Here is a 4,560-nt window from a genome sequence, read left to right on the forward strand (position 1 = left end):
TCCAGAGTGATGGGTCTCATTCTTTTCCTGGGTTTTCACAAACTGAGTAATTTTTATTTTTTTATTATTTTTTTTTATTATTATATTTTCTTATCTTTTATTTCTTGTATTCTCTTATATCTTCTTGTATTTTCTTCTTATTATTTTTTTTCTTTTGTTTTTCTTTTTTTTTTTTTCCTTTTTTTTTTCTTCTTTACTGTTATCTATAAAAAGCACCTAAATTAAGTATTTAAGGTTACCCTTCCCTTTCTTCCTTACCTGTCACACACATACATGCTAAGAAACCTATTTCTCAAGCCATCCCAAGCGATATCCTGCGTTACACACAGAGCAAGGGGGATCAAGTTGCACCGGATAAATTTCAATTACATTTGTTAAAGTGCATCAGCACAGATGGTGACAGAAATACTAGGAATTTGCTCCATCACTCATAGCAAGTAATAGCTGCTCAGAGACAACAGCCCTCTCGTATATCAGGCCAATATTTTTGGGATAAGGGCCCAAGGTCTAAGTGCAAAGCTTCATGGACAATGAAGTCCGTGAGTGCATTACGTGTGCGTGCCAATAGCTGGCTGCCTGCACGTGGTACTCGTTAGGGAGTTTTGGGAAGTGCTTGGACAAATGTTAGTTGGCATGTGCACTCACAGCTTGGCATGTGAACTTGAGCCTTTTTTTTTTTTTTGTTAAAAATTCAGTCTCTCAGAAGATAAAATCTAGTTCTTTTGAGGTTAGTTCAGTCTGTTTCAGGCTTGCGTATAAGGCACAAAACTTTATGTCTACACATTTTCAGGTTGTATCAAAGTCCAGAGGAAATGGAAGGAAATCGGCAAGCAAACAAGGAGAAACAAAGCAAGAAGGAAAGAGCAGAGAGGTTTGACAGTGAAACGGAAAGAGTAGAGATGTTTGACGGTGAAAAATAAATTGCTGTGTTAAGCATCTAGTGATGAGAAATCAGGGTAACGATGTTGTCTAACAACACTGACTCATTACATTATCAGCTTCCACAGGTCGTGTGTGAACAGGAAAACATAAAGGGAAGATACCACAAATCAGCATACAGAATTGCCATATATATATATATATATAAAAAAAGCACTGCTGTGCTGGAAGGGAGTTGTTTGACCTGCCCTACGATGCAGACTGTCATCGTGCTCTCTGATCAGTGCCCGGGAGGGGAAATCTGCCTCTTTGCTGTTTTTTTATTTGTCAGATGTGACAAAAAGTTTGAGAAGCAGGCAAGGTTTGGGTCTCTGACTGTAGGTATAGGGCACTCGTGTTCCACAATTTTGCCACTTATACTTTTCTTGTGGCAAGGAATAAAAGCTGTTGTCAGTAAAAGAATTTAGGAGTTTGGGGCTTTCAGCATGCAGTTAGGGGGAGACATCCTGCCCACCAGCCTGACATTACACTTGTTTTTAGGCTGTCATTCTCTCATCTGCCAGTCTGCAGTCACAGGAGAGCATTGAATAGTCCTCACTGATGTTTAATGGATAGCTTTCCAAATGGACTTGCCAGCCAAAAGCACAGGGTTGCTCAGTTTCCTGGAGAATGAGACTGGCTGATGCCTGCATGAAAACTTCTGCTGACATTTAAACAAATGTTGAGGTAAATACATGTTTTGAATTTTTTGTTGGGCAAATGTCATAGCAGCATTTTCACAAAATGTTTTCAAAGCAAGCCTGGATGTGTAGGAAGACTTTGGGCTCAATTGCTTAATGCTGATGGACAAAAGAGGGATTTAAAAAAGGTTTTAGCAATTTTATCTTTAATATCTCCCTGGGATGAGTCCTTCACCTGAGTAAGGACAGAAGGACCTGAAAGAATAAAGCTCCTTGTGACCCCCCTGTGCTGTTTCTGTAGCTCCAGCTTCTTACACAGACATGGTGACATGTTGTGGCATTCTGCTGATGAAATGGCACCATCTTTCTCCAGGTTTGAGACCATATTCTTCAGTCTTTCCCAGGAGAAGAGCTGGTATAATCTACAAATTAATACATGGCATTATAGTTAAAAGATGTTTCTCAAACACTTTAAATAGTCTTGAGATAGCTTTGTAGTTACTGGGAAGAATAAAAATAAAAATAAAAATAAAATAAAATAAAATAAAATAAAATAAAATAAAATAAAATAAAATAAAATAAAATAAAATAAAATAAAATAAAATAAAATAAAATAAAATAAAAACAACAAAAAAAGAGGGTTTATGAACTTCCCTCAGAGTTTAAGAACAAGACATGATTTGCTGCACTAAGAAGTTAGATTTGCTGTCTGGGTCTGTAAAGAAAAAGTGTGTGCTTGTGCAGTGGTTTGACCACTGGCAGCACTGCTTTTCAATCTGCTGTGCAACAGAGTTCATGCTGCTAAGTGGTTTTTACAGCAATTTGCTTTGCTGATGAAACAAATAAACTTTGTGCTTAAAGAGATTAAGGACTGGTATGTAGACATGTTTTTACTTTATAGAAAAGCTACTTCTAAATGCTACCTAAGCAGCAGAGGGCTGAGTTCTGATCTTGTGGAAATCCATGGCAAAGCTCACAGTACCTTTAGTGAAAGATTTGGAAACAAGGGACAAATAGAGTATGTGTTGCCATTAATCCCTCTGATCCTGGTTTTAGAAGAGCTGTTTCATGCCTAAACTGCCATCTCATGGAAAGCTTTTATACACAAACCAGCTAAACTGCTGGCAGTTGTTGCTTGCTCTTCTTGCACTCATCGAGGGGTGGCATTTTTCTTCCCTGCCAGCAGTGATCCACAGTCAGGATGTGATCACAGATGCCTCAAACAAGCAAACATCTCGTTGAAATAAACCCAAGCTTTTCTTGGTCAAAAATAGAAAAACATTAAGACTTATTTTATCCCTCCATCAAGCACTGTTGTGGTTAGCAATTATTTTTCCTGTGGCCATGTTTTGTCATTGTATTTTGGCAGAGCTCCCCGTCTCAGCTCCCATCAGTGTCCCAACGTGCCCTCAGTTCCTCAGGCATTCCTGGGACATGGGACATGGGTCCAGGGGCAGACATTCGCTTCATCCTTAAAGAAGCATTTCCTCTGTCAGCCTCATCCTCCACTAAAAGAGAATAGGGAAACAGAAGCACAAATATTAACAATGCCATAAACATAGCAATTAAGGAAGTCATTAAACTCAATCTGCAGGCAATTTTAAAATAGATTTTAGGAATTATGCTCAAATAAACATTTTGCCCAACCCCAGAGCTTAATCTAAGCCCAGTGTTTTAAAAATCAGATACATGTATTTTTTTCATTTGCAAGCTTTTATTGATGGAAACATGAAATCAAGTCAGGAACTCTTCTCAGCATTTCTGTTATTTGGAAAAAGGTGTCATAGAAACAAATAAACAAAAACATTGGGGAGTCTGTTCCTGTAAAAACCTCCAGTCTCCTGCTCCAGATTTGAAGTGGTTGACTTTAGTAAAAGCTTCTTAGATCAGAAAAATTTCACTTGGTTTTTAGTCTGAATAGCATCATCAAGGAGCTATACAACCTCTCAGAATAGCTTAATTATAAGGCAGACAAAAGATCTGGGCCCTGGTTCTGATTTCACTTTCAGCAGTTTAAATCAGAAGCAGATCTGTCGAAGTCAGCAGAATCATTAAATTATTAAACCCAGCATGGGATTAGAGTCAGACTCCTTGAATTCTGTTAATAATTATTATTGCTGCTGTTTATTATTTTTATTATGGCAGTTCCTCAGAGCATCTTAGATAAGGACCTTAAGTTACCATCCGTTATCCAAGGTTTCTAGCCACACGCCTGCTGCAGCATGCATCCCTCATTGTAACCAAAGCAGACCTTATCACTTCCTGCCCGTGCTGGCTAGGCAAGAAAGAAAAAATCTTCATGGCTAGTTTACAAATATGTGTCACCGGGTGATTGAGTAGATCTGCGGAGCAGCTGCGGTGTATTTCAAAAAGGAAGAAACTCAGTGAAATAGGACCCGTGAATGCAGGAGCCTCATGCAATGCAGTGAAATTTCATGGCAAGTATGGGGTGTGCACTGCCCTGCTGTCCTGTTTCAGCTCAGCTACTTTACCCCACCAGCTGCAGTCCAGCTCATGGGCACTTGACCTGACCCATCGATCAGTCAGTGTCTGACTGCTCAATGCATTCGTTTTTTGAGTGCTGGTATTTATGAATACCTGTTGTCATCCCTGCATAAGCCTGCTAGGTCATTCCTCTGAATACTGGGAAAAGCATCAGTCTGTCAGTCTGCAATTGTTAATTTAGCATTCAGAAATGATCCAAATAGCTCTTGGTCAAGGTTCTTGCAGCTGGCTGGAAAGATGGGAAAGCAGGGTAATTAAACAGAGCAAGAATCTGAAAAACACAGAGTGAATAAGATGTATTTCCCCTCTCCAGAGTGGAGAAAGAGAAATATGATACACTTGCAAAATTGCAAATCATCAAGCACATTTTATGAAACTGGACCAGAAAGTATGTATGTAAAACAAGCACTTATGTAGAAGTTGTCATGGTCATATTATACATTACCAAATTTATGAGATTAATAGTAGGAGAATCGATGTCCTGAGGCCATGAGCA

The sequence above is a fragment of the Netta rufina genome, assembly GCF_964035555.1.
Source record: "Netta rufina genome assembly, chromosome: 7".
NCBI classification, from domain to species: domain Eukaryota; kingdom Metazoa; phylum Chordata; class Aves; order Anseriformes; family Anatidae; genus Netta; species Netta rufina.